The sequence below is a fragment of the Macaca nemestrina genome, chromosome X (assembly GCF_043159975.1).
Source record: "Macaca nemestrina isolate mMacNem1 chromosome X, mMacNem.hap1, whole genome shotgun sequence".
NCBI classification, from domain to species: domain Eukaryota; kingdom Metazoa; phylum Chordata; class Mammalia; order Primates; family Cercopithecidae; genus Macaca; species Macaca nemestrina.
This window is the reverse complement of record NC_092145.1, coordinates 152,062,298-152,075,531: the sequence shown is the minus strand read 5'-3', so window position 1 is coordinate 152,075,531 and position 13,234 is coordinate 152,062,298. Positions and strand designations below refer to the sequence as shown.

The window sequence follows — 13,234 nt, the reverse complement described above, 5'->3', positions numbered from 1 at the left end:
ATTACTCGAACAAACTGAATTTCTCAACCCACTTGACAGTTTAAAATTGCCATTAGGAAGAATTTGACTTTCAAGAAGAATTAAATGGCGTTTATTGTGGTGACTGATTATCAGCATAAGAACCATGCATTTTTCTGCTACAGTAGAGGAAATAATTTAATTAGTCTGTTATTGTAAATGTTCTGATTTTAATATATTAACTTGTGGCCTGCGGCTGATAGAAAAGAAATTAACACTGACTCTTTTTGACTGTTGAATGAATTGGACTTTCCAGGGCAAGAAAATTAATTATAAATGCTCTCTATTTAAGATTGCCAGATTTTTTATGATAAATGATGTAATTATGAGATGTCAAGTATACAAATAGTCATGCATCGACATTTCAGCTTATTAATTCCAACATTCACCATTACGTATGACATATTCATCACATTTAATTGCTCGGTAGAGGGGAGGCAAAATCATTGTTCTCCTCATTTTCCTTGTGATTTTCAGGCAGTACATTTCAGAAGACGTTGAATGCTAATGTATTAAATTTCTGATGACAGCCTCATGTTGCATTTTGAGCTAAGACCAAAAGAAATAAAATTCAGGGTAAAGTAGGATAAGGCAACAGAAGGAGGAACAAACCTTTACAAAATGGCAAGTTGGGTGAAGTTTGCCTTCAGCTCCCTCTCATCTCTGTTTCCCTTCCTCTCTTCTACCCATTCTGGGGTATGTGAATGAGTCTTCGGTGCCTTGACGGCGAATTCTAGGGTCTCAGGAGCTTCTGCCTTTCCCGGAAATGCTCTTCTTCTCTCATTGATCAGTGTCCCTGTTCATTCTGTTACAGCGTGAATACAATTGAATGGCATCAGAAGAATTCAGGGCCACTCACCCGTGGCCACAGTTGTAAGAGTCACAGCTGATAAAGTACATAATCTTAAAAATCCTGCAATACCTTTAAATAAGTTTGTATTTTGTTCATCCCATCTGTGATGTTCAGTTTTACAAGTCAATGCAGTTAGGCTACAGTTTCCAGTTATCCAATCAAACACCAATCTAGGTGCTGCTATTTTGGTATAGCAAAAGGTATTTTGTAGTTGTGGTTAAAGTCTGTAATCAGCTGACTTTAAGTAAGGGAGGTGATCCTGAACTATTTGCATGGACCGGTATAATCACAGGGGTCCTCATCAGAGGGAGGCAAATGGGTCAGAGTCAGAAAAAGAAGACATAATGATGGGGGCGGAGACTGAAGTGATGCCCTTTGTGAAAATAAATTCATCAAATTGAAGCTGTTGGAACGTTAAATTATTTTGAGGCTTGAAGGAATGTGATTGTGAGATCTGAGTCATGCAGCCAGCAGCTGTAACCTTTCCTTCACTGATGATAAATTAACCCTCTTCCTAAGTTTTCCTTGTTTTGTAAAATGTTGTGAAAGAGTAAATGACACCAGAGAGAAGACCTCTTCACTTTTAATTACTAACCTTTTATTATAGATTAACTGCCTTCTTTCTTTTCTTGCACACAACTCAGACCAGATGGTGCAAAAGATCCCATGGCTATCAAATTGCTTAAAATAGAATTTTTTAAAATTAATTTTTTTTGTGTTTTTAGAGACAGGGTCTCATTCTGTAGCTCAGTGCAGAGATGTGATAATAGCTCACTGCAACCTTGAACTCCTAGGCTCAAGTAATCCTACTTCACCCTCTCGAGTAGCTGGGACTACAGGCACAAGCCATGATGTCTGACTTAACATGGACTGTTAAATATATCTTTCCTTAAAAGGAATAAGCTGTAACAAATCAAAATTACTGCAACTCATAACCCAGTCTTATGTGAAAGTGTTGTAATCATGGTAAACTTCTTTGTATTTGTCTAAATGAGTGTGAAACCCTGACCTCTCTACCTCTGAGTACTGACTCCATTCCTCTGGAGTTTGTATTTCCCAAGAGGACAAATTCAAACTTTGCTCTTGAATAAACTATTTAAAATTGGATTCTGATCCCTTTGATTATTTCACGTTAACATCTTTGATGGTGGAGGAAGGAGCCACCGGGCATGGAACACAGGTAGTCCCTAGAGGCTGGAAAGGCATGGAAAAGCAGATTCTTACCTGGAACCACCAGGAAGAACCAGCCCTGCCAAAGTTAGGTTTCAACTCATTGAGACCCATTTCAGACTTCTAACCCCCAGAATTGTAGAGTGGTAAATTTGTGTTGTTTTGAGCCACTAAGTATGTGGTAATTTGTTACTGCAGCAATAGAAAACTCATATACCATAGTATACCTGTGAAAATTATGCAAGTGTGTAAAATCTACTATTTATTCAATCTACAAAAACTGCTTTGATGCCTATATGCTTGCAAATCCTTCTTGCAATAACTCTGCTACACCTCTAGAGGCACAGTCCATAGGTTGATACCATTGACCGAAACAGACAAGTGTGGGTCAGGTAACACCTCCCATCAGTCCCTGCTGCACTTTCCCTTCTAGCCCTTGGTATAGTCTCACGATCCTTCTCCAGGCAGCCATGTCCAGGCTTGCAAGATGAAACCTATCAGCTTTCCCCATCAGACCTGTATCTTGTTTTCCCCCTTTTTGTTACCTGAGGCAGGCAGAATTCTAAGGTACATCCTAAGATTCCCAGCCCCTGGTATATATACCCTATGTAATACCCTCCACTTGAGGATAGGCAGTACCAGTAAATATGATGGATGCCACTCCAGTGATTCCATCCCTAATCAGCTTGCACTGAGTTAATCAAAAGGAAGATCATCTGGGTGGGACTGATCAAGGCAGCTGAGCCCTTAAAAGTGACAAGAAGTAGCAGCAGAAGCTGTTCTACTTAACGAAGAAAGCAAACAGCCATGTTGTAAACTGCCCATGGGGTCCACGTGGCAACAAACTTCAGGCAGCTACTAGCTGAACAAGGTCTTGGGAGAAGACCAGCAGGAAAGGAGAAACCTCAAACACACAGCTAAAGGAAATGCATACTGCCAACAACCCTGTGAGCTGAGAATGAAACTGTGAGCATGACTATAAGAAAGGGACACAGTTCAGCTGACACCTTGGTTTCAACCTGGTGAGAAGTGAACAGAGAGCCCAGGTAACCCATTCCCAGATGCCTGACTCATGGAAACTGTGAGACAGCAATTGGTGTTGCTGTAAGCCACTAACTTGGTGGTTATTTGTCATGCAGCAATAGCAAATAATACACCATCTTGCAAAAAGCATATACTTCAGTTTGCAACCATCAAATGCACAAAATTAATGTAAACTATGTTATTAATTGTTTATAGCCATACATGTGCTACAGAATAAGAGAAATGCTTTTCTAAAATGAAAAGAAGTTGTAGTCTGAGCAGAATGGGTGGTTGGAAGAGATGCTTCCCTTCAAAGTAACCTTCCCTTCCAATCCCCTCCCATAATTCCTACTTGCTCACTTAGAATGCTAGATCAGCTGAGGTAGCAAGGAGATATACCAGGCTTTCTAGATTACTGCTATTCATGCTGGCTTCCAAATCCTGTTGTTTCCACGACCTTGGGGGTCTTTGTCACTCACTGGACCTTGTGCACAACGGCAAATGGAACTTATGCCTTATCCTCCTAAATCGTAATCCTATTGCATATTTCCTCAATGTTTTTTTTTTTTTTTTCCTCCTCACTCCAAAGCATATACCAGATGGTAAATCCCAGGAAACATTTAGCAAGTTTGGCAAAAATTCTGTGAGCAAAACTATTTTGAAAGCTATATTTGAAGCAGAAAAAGTGGAGCAAAGGAGATAGAGATAGATTCAGTGCTTGGGGCTGATGAAATAGTGTTAAATGAAGCACAAAGAAAGCTTTACAGTTCTTTATTATTGTGTCTTGAATGTGTAGGTGAATAATCCTCAGAGTGGATATAGAGGAAAACATGAGTCAGAGGAAACTAAAGTCCACAGGAGTGAGCGTAAAGGAGTATTAGATTGCTTCAAAGAAATTACGCCTATGCTCAGACTGGGTCTATCGCAGCGTATCAGGAAGATTTGAAGACATGAACATAGACACACCCTCAGGAAACCAGAGGGAGGCCGGGCATGGTGGCTCACACTTGCAATCCCAACACTTTAGGAGGATGAGGCCGGAGAATTGTTTGAGCCCAAGAGTTCAATACCAGCCTGGGCAACATGGCAAGACTCTGTCACTACAGAAAATACCAAAGAAAAAAAAAAAAAGAATGAATAGGTGAGTGAGATAGATAGGGGTGAAACTCTAGACTCAGGCAAACACTCCAGTTTTCCAAAAGGAGATGAAGAAGGTTATGCTTAAGAAACTACCTACTTTTTTACATCACACTAACTCCTGGTTGCATTTTAAATAAATAATGGAAATGTACTATCATGTCCTTAATTACTATGCTACCAGAAAGAAAGATCCTAGTAGAACCATCCACGTGGCCAAATATGCATCCATTCATTCAGAAATGACTTAGATAGCATATAAGTACTGTAAGTACTCATATAGCAATTACTACCAAAGGCAGGGACTATGATAGGCACCTATTAGATGATGGTAAATAAAACGGGATGCTTTGACATTTATCTCTCTCACAGAGCCTTCTAGTTAGGGTATGTGTGCAAAAGTTGTGAGCATTACTATTACGGAAAAGCAAGCAGGATAATTAGAAGATTTCAGATCGGAGATAAATTTCCTTGTCTGAGAACATTGTAGAAGGCTTCCTCAGGTGTTAGGAGGTCCTCCTTCTCTTTAGGATTCCTTAAAAGAACTGGTTTCCAAATGAGAATACTATATATATATATATATATATATATATATATATATATATATATTTTTTTTTTTTTTTTTTTTTTTGGCGGCCAAGCCAGTACTTAATAATCTATAGAATTCATGCTTCTCTGGTGAAAGCTAGATTGGAGACATGGCCTAGGATGGTTGCCCAAGTGTGGCCCCCAAGCTCTCTCTCCTGAGTTGAATATGAGTTGGACCATTGAGCACTACTAACCTGCAGAACCCAGCCAAGCAGGCTGGATATGCTGGAAGAGGGAGCTCTGGGGCTGACAGGGATGTTCCTCCAAGCCCAGCTCTGGGCACTTCTCTAGGAGGCCCTTCTGCTTCTCTTTCTGGCCTTTTTACAGAACCATGAAGAAAGAAAAAGGGAATGCGAAGAAAAGATAAAACAGAGCAAGCCTGCCCTTGGCACATATGGTCCCATGCTGCAGAGGGGCTCCCCTCCTCTCCCCTGCTCCATCTGTTGCACACTGCTCTATGTCTACATTCACTGGAGACTGCAGCTTTGGTAAGGCAATGAATGGGGCAGGGAGAATCCTGACAGATCATGCACATCTAGTATGGACCTGCATCTGGTGTGGGCCTCATTGATGGAAGTAAGGAGAGGGGTGTCAGAGACAAAAGCAGGCCCTTCACAGTGCAGACTGAGGACGTGTTATTTCATGTATTCCATCAATATATGTATAAAAGTTATCTGGAGAAACAGAACCAATAATAGGTAGGTAGTTGGTAAGTAGACAGATGATAGGCAGGTAGATAGATAGGACACATGGATAGATAGATAAATGATGGATAGATAGATGACAGATACATAGATGACATATATATATGTGTATATATATATATTTTTAAAAATTGATTCATCCAGTTTGAGGGGATGATAAGTTGGAAATCTTCAGGGCAAGTTGGCAGTCTGGAGATTCAGGTAAGATTAGATGCTGCAGTCATGAGTTTGAAAATTAGAAACTGTGGAATTTCCCTGTTGCAGCAGAATGTCTTTTTCTTTGAGAGACCTCAGTCTTTGCTCTTAAGGCCTTCAACCAAATAAATAAGGTCTACCTACATAATGGAGGATAATCTGATTCACTTAAAGTCGAATGCTTTAAATATAATCATGTCTAAAATACACCTTCACAGCAACATCTAGACTAGTGTTTGGCCAAACAACTGGTCAAGCCCAGTTGACACATGCAACTAGCCATTGCAATACAACTAAAGTCAGCCACAAGGGGAAAGACAGAGCCTACCCTGAGATATTTCAGCGGATCCACACAAGACGATGGAGGAAATAGGGCCAGGGGAAGTGCATATTCCCTCTTCCAGCTACTCATCATAATAATTCAGCTGCTCAATCAGTATTTACTGAGGTCTCAGATGAGCTAGGAACTGTCCTGGGTGCTTCAGACACAGAAGTGAACGAAACAGAAAGGCTCCTTGCCTTCAAGGAACTGACAGTCAAGACCAGGGGTCAGTGAACTATAACCGGGAGCAGGTCTGGCCTGCTGCTTGTTTTTGCAAATAAAGTTTTATCTGGATAGAGCCATGCCCACTCGTTTACATGTTTTGGTTGCTTTCATGCTCCATCAGCAGAGATGAATAATCACAACAGCAAAGACTAAAATATTTCCTCTCTGGCCCTTTACAGACAAAGTTTGGCAATCCCTGGTGCAGGCCTTTGCATAGCAGGTCAGTGAAGCCTAAGGGACTCCCTTTTTTCATTCTATTGACAAATACCATAGGTTGACTGATTGCTTCTTCGGAAATAAGTAAAGTGAAAATGAACATGGAGCTTTTAAAATCTCAAGAAAGGAAACTTCTGGTAGCAAAAGTGTTTACTATAGAAACTAGAACAAAAACGTTTAAGAATTACATCTCCTGCTAGAATCGAGAAGGGAGGCTCCTGTGACAAAGAAGCAGAAAGTCTCTTTTTCTGCAAGAGAACAAGTGAAAATGGAAAACATAACAGAATGAGATGCAAATACCAGCAGAGGTGAAAACATAAACTCAGAGATACAGGCCATATCGCTTTCAAGGAAACCAAAATTACAAAAGCAGAATTAAAGCCTGCACTGGATAGCAAGAGATCCAAACTGGCATAAAGAAAAAGCTAAATCAATGGAATAGATAACGAGATACTCTAAGGATTCAGAGAAAAAGAACAAAATACATGAAAAATATAGGATAGGAACAGAGATTGGGTATAAAGAAATTGATTTTCTCTGGAAGCTACCAGAATAATTGAAAAAGAAGCAATTACAGCTTTTATTATGTAACTATTATGCCCTAGGTATTGCGGTAAGCACTTCACATTCATTATCAATTTTCTTCATTGCAACAATCCTTTGAGACACAAACTAATTTATCCATTTTTTAAGTAAAAAATGCAAGGAGTATGGGAAGCTTGTAAATTACCCATAGTTAGCTACTCAACAGATAAACCAGAAATCAAATCCTGGGCTGACTAAACTTAACACCTGATATTCCATACCCCTAATGAAAGAAACAAACAATGAAAATTTTACTCAAGGGAAAAAAATGACCCAACTTTGTAGATCAGTATGATTGACCCTCATCGTGTACCAAGCAAAGTAATGATGAGTGATTTAGGTGCACAAACATGTCACTGTTTTTCAAAACAAGGAAAGATCCTCTACACTTAGGGATGATTACAGACACCCTGGAAGACAATAACATCGTGAGCAAAACCCACAAATGCATTTTCAGGCTACACTAACAAGAATGAATCGTTTGGCTGAAAGAAAGGCAACGATATTCTACACCTGTCAAGCCACATCTAGAATAAGGTCCAGTCTAGGAACCATTTTTAAGGACTTTCATAAGCCTTCAAACTTAGAAAGCAACCAGCTGGACACATCTTTGGGAAGTGTTCAAGGGAAGCGTGCAGGCAGATGCTGATCACACCTCGAGGGGAGAAACACCCAGGCAGTGGTGGGGGATACATGAGCAGGTGAGGTCTCAGGTGCCTTCCACTGAAGACATTCCAGGAACTGACTGCTCCAACTGATGTTTGACTCGAGCTATACATGCGCAAAGCAGGATTCAATAATCTTTTATTGTTGCATAAACAAGGTTCAAATGACTTCCTGGGCAATGAAAGCAAGCTCATGCTTGACATATTGGAGGAAGTACTATTTCATTGTTTTTGTTTTATCACAGTTCTGTGGCTTATAGAATAGCTGGGCTATTGCAATCATTATTGTCATTTGGGAATTATTATTTTACAAACTCGGCAGAAAAACATGATCATAGTCTAAAGATAGCTGTCTAAAGCCACTCTGAATTGCCCCTTGAAGGGTTTTTGGATGCTTATGACAGCTGAGTAAAAACTTAGTCCCAATAAAAATGAGCTCTTAAGAGGACAAGAGTAGTCAAAAGAAACAAATAAATATGCAGGACACAGTTTCATAATTTGTGCTGCTCTTGAATAGTAATACAGAATAATCGAATGGAATACATTATAAGTTTTATTCAGAACATGCTAAAATAATAACTATTTTATGAGTACCCATTAATGTCAATTATTATTCATTATTAATACTTCACCACCAAATTAAAAAGATATGGCTGTGCTGCATTCTCCTACACTTGTTTCTTTCTAGGGTATTATGATAAGACTCAATTGCTTCATAACTAATTAATGATCTAGTGCAACTTGGAAATAAAAATTGAAAACTAAATACCAGATATTAAAGTTGATATGAGATGACATTCTCTTGTGCTCTCAGGGTGTTTATCAAATTTTGATTAGTGGTAAATATCTGATACTCTTCCTAAGATCTTCTTTCAAGTTCCAAGTAGGTTGTTTTTTTTTGGGGGGGCGTGGATGTGGGGAGGAAATCACTCCTTTGTCTTTATTAAAGAAATGTAGAAAGAGACCAGATCTGGCAACCAAGAGGTGAGGTACTGTCCGGGAAGGTGGAGTGGGCTCAGGCTCTGTGGATTTCAAGTGCAGACTGATGGCCTGGGAGAGGCCAAGGAGACCAGATCCTGGTAGCAGCTGAGGAGGTGCCCAAGGGCACTTTCAGGCACTGGGGCCATCAGCTTGTTCTGTGGGCAGGGGTTGGGGGTTGGGATGCAGCGTAGGTTGGGCTGGACTGGAATCTCCCTGAGGGCACCCTGCCTTGTCTACCTAGATCATCCACTGGTCCTGATCCTGTTCTTTGCCTTCCATGTCCACTTCATTGATCTCTCTGTCATCAGGTGACTAATTGTCGTCATTCATCTTGTTCATGTCCTGCATGTCCTCATCATCTTCTAAGTCCTCTTCACTACCCTCATTGTCTTCATCATCCTCCTCTTCCTCATCAACATAGTGCTCTGAGGCTGATTTGCCAATGGGAACCAGGTTGTTGTCTTTCTCTGCGATGCTTTGGAGCCAGGTCTAATGCTGCTATTCCTGCTGCTGCAGCTCTGTCTCTTCCACACAAGGTCGATCCAGATTAAACCACAGTGTCTCAGTCCCACAAAGGGGACTGAAGGAAACAAAGTGGACATGGTTCCTAGACTGGGTTTGAGTCCTGGCTCCACTACTTACTAGCTGTTTGATCTTGGCCGAGTCACTTAACCTCTCTGGGCCTCAGTGTCCTCATCGCACCAGGGGCTGCAGCCAGTGCAGACCCGGAAGCGCTTCACCAAGCCTGAGTGGAAGAACCCACCAGAATCAGGGACTCACCCCCAAGCAGTTTTATGTGATCATCTAATCCTGTTATTCTGATTTTGAAAAAGAGAGACAACTCAGCAGAGCCGTTAATGTCAAAGCTTTTGCTTATTTCAATATATTAATCTAATGGGAAAATCTCTAGAAAGTTGTAGATATTCATGTCCCTGCAAACAGTTGCATCACATCTAAGGTCTTTCTTAGGAGAAGAATGTGAATTTCTTATTAAAGTTTTTCCTCTTGAAACCCAGAGGGTAAAAGTTCTATATATTTGGATACATAGATTTTAAAAAGTGTTGGTATTCTCCCTTAAACCTCACAAAAGTCCTACGGAGTAGCTACCTTTAATTCTCTCATTAGAGATAAGAAAATTGAGACTTGAACACTTAGTGAGTTTTCCAAAGGCTAACAGTTTTCAAATTGCAGATCCGGGCCCGAAAACATTGGCAAGATTCACTTCGCTCCACCCTGCTGAAGCTGTTACCAAGAGAAGAAGCTTTTACCATTAGAAGATCTAACTCCACCCAAATGATTTCTTAGCTTCCTTCTCAGAGGTAAGCGTGGAGAGTAACACTCAAGTTGATTAGGAAATTTAAGATGCACTTTATGTAATTTTCATTTGGAAGGCTAACTTTTCCCAGCCTCACAAACATGAGAAGATTATTTGGTAGGTTGTGCTGGGTGAATATGGGACTTGTGTCTGAAATGGCTTTGTTCCTTTTTCAGAAGCATTGCATGAAATAGACATTTGATAATACTGGATATGTGGACTAATTTTTGTAGTTGAACCTCTATTTGCAGGATGTGTTGACGATTGTTGAGTGTCCTTCTCTGGACTCTTAGCTGTACAGTGCTAACAAATAAAATTTGTCCATCTAATCCATTTAGTTTAGCAAGTGATCAATGGAATGAAAAAAAGTCAAACTGATTGACTAATTTTACTAAGTAACCAACTTCTCTTTTCAGTTCAGCAACCAGTCAGTTCACTTTAACCCTTTGGCTCCTGCGTGATGCAGACATGAGCCTCTGCTCTGCAGACAAGGACTTAGTCTAACAGCCCACTCTCCTTTAGGGCTCAGGCTTGCGATGGAAAAACAGCAATTTGCCCTCCTTTGGACATTTTGATAAATGATAAACATATTCATCCCCAAACCTCGAAATTATTGCTGAATTTTTTTTAAGCTAGCAACACAAAATTCGAGTCCTACATTCATCAAATTCAAGGCACAAAACCTCACAGAATTATAAAGTCCACCCAATCAATGGAATTCAGAGCTAAGAATTCAGCCACTAAATGGCATGATTGCTGTAATTAGTCGAATGGTATAATTATAGTAAACACATGATAAGTTGCCACTGAAGCACATAATTGCACAGCATAATGGTATTATTATGATTTCTGATGATATAATATGATTTGGATGTATAACAAATTCCCATAACAATATTAAAACATTTTTCATTTGTGCATTTTCTTAGTACCTGATTTGGATTTTTTACATTATGGGAGTTTAAGTCAAAGACAGGAAATCAGACCACGTTTTCAATGAAAGAAAAATAAGTTATTATTCAACATAATACCTTGTTGAGAATGTGGTTAGAAAGAGATAAAGGACTTAAAGTATGAAGTCAGTCATTAGGATAACCCTAAACAGGTATTATAGTTAATGGTTACAATTCAAGAAAACACCTGTACAAACATGAATGTTATTTCATATCTATTCTATGTCCCAGGAATTAATCATTTTACTTTGAATTTATCATGAAAATAAGCTTTCCCAGGACACAACACTGTCCGTACTATCTTTGTTTTGTTTTTGTTTTGTTTTGTTTTGTTTTTTGAGATGGAGTTTGGCTCTGGTTGCCCAGGCTGGAGTGCAATGGCGCTATTTTGGCTCACTGTAACCTCTGCCTCCTGGGTTCAAGCGATTCTCCTGCCTCAGCCTCCCGAGTAGCTGGGATTACAGGTGCCTGCCACCACACCCAGTTAATATTTTGTATTTTTAGTAGAGACGGGGTGTCACCATGTTGGCCAGGCTGGTCTTAAACTCCAGACCTCAGATGATCCACCTGCCTCGGCCTCCCAAAGTGCTGGGATTACAGATGTGAGCCACTGCGCCCAACCTATCTTTGGTTTTAACGTCCCTAGGAGAAGACAATGTTTTCAAGTCATGTGCACATTGGTTATATATGTGTTGTTGTCCTGAATTTTTTTTAGATGTAGATTTTGTATGATCAAAAGCATTTTTATTTCATAGAATTTGGGAATTGGAAGAATTCTTAGAGAGTTGAGATGCATAGTTCAGGAATTCGTGGACTTATTTCATTGAAGGTGCTGGGTGTATAAGTGGAAGTACATTCTTCTTGGAAAGGGATTTTTATCATGGTCATTAGTGGAGTTGTGAAACCAGAAAGGTCTACCTGGGAGATTCTACCATCCGCCTCTATTGGGGCTGAAATCTTCTCCACAAATGCCCATCAGGTCTTTATTCCACTTCAGCTTCAACCTTCGTAGTAAGGAGGCTCTAACTGATCTGTAAAGTAGAAACCATGAGTTCTCTGCCTACCAACCTGCTAATGCAGTTTAACTTTCTTTTTTAAACAATGAAGCATAATGTTTCTTTTTATTAAGGATACAGTTCACAAAACCTCCTAGCCACACATTGTCTAACAGAACTTTCCATGATAATGGAAAATTCTCTACCTGCACTGTTCAGTAAAGTAGCCACTAGCCATATGTGGCTGTGGAGCACTTGAAATGTGGATGATGCATCTTAGGGACTGAATTTTTAAATTTAACTTAATGATAATTAATTTATATTTAAATTTAAATAACCATAAGAGTGGCTATCGTATTGAACAGCACAACCCTGCACATTGTTTTTCTATGCAGGCTCCTCTTCAATGCTATTTTACTCACTTACAACACTGTACATTACATTTTATCAATTTACACATGTAGTATTGTATTATCACCTAAGCAAATATACAGCTTTAAGCATTATAAAAGTTCAATAAATATTAATGGTGATCAATAAATGGAATCATTACAGATAATGAAATAGCATGACAAAACATAAGAGATAATTAGAATCAGTCTTACTTTTATTGACAAAGACAGTCCATGAAATTGGGAGCCATGGTCACATCATGGTATAGGTTTTCATGATTTCAAATTATTTTGATGAATTTCACACTTGATATTTATCTAAAGTTAATTCAAGATTTTCCTATTTGACCTTTCCCTGCCATGAATATTGATGGGTTTTACTGTAGTGTGAATTTCCAAGTGTGTTTCTTTTCTTGTACCCTGAAGATTCAGATTTTAGGATGCATTGTTTATTGCTTAATTTCATTGCACCTCTAGAGAAAGGAGGAGAGATCATTTCATCCTAAAGCTTGCTATGAGAAAGATAAGACACAGAATACAGAACCACAAAGGAATTAAGAATTCCATCCTGCTAGAAAATAAAGTCCATGAACTGGGAACTCAATTATTATTTTGAATAACAGTTCAAAATTTTTTTCTCTTATTTCTTTCAACAAAAACTGCTCTTGACTTAGAGATACAAGAGTGCACTAAAACGCAGATCCTGCCCCACGTAAGGCCAGGCAGAAGAGGTGCTCAGAGCTGGAGCTTAGAGTTAATGACAGGGAGCTAATCTATCCCAAGAGCAATAGAAACCAACAGTAAGACTATCAAGGACGGGGTGGGGAAGTGGAGGTAGAACATGACTCATCCGGCATGTTGAAAATGACCTTTCTAGCTGTATGGGGACAGGGGCTG

General features: G+C 39.5%; 1 pseudogene; it reads right to left on the bottom strand.

Annotated features, from left to right (window-relative positions):
* Positions 1-8,919: 8,919 nt before the first annotated feature.
* Positions 8,920-9,284, bottom strand: LOC105478102 (anaphase-promoting complex subunit 15 pseudogene; annotated as a pseudogene).
* Positions 9,285-13,234: the final 3,950 nt, after the last annotated feature.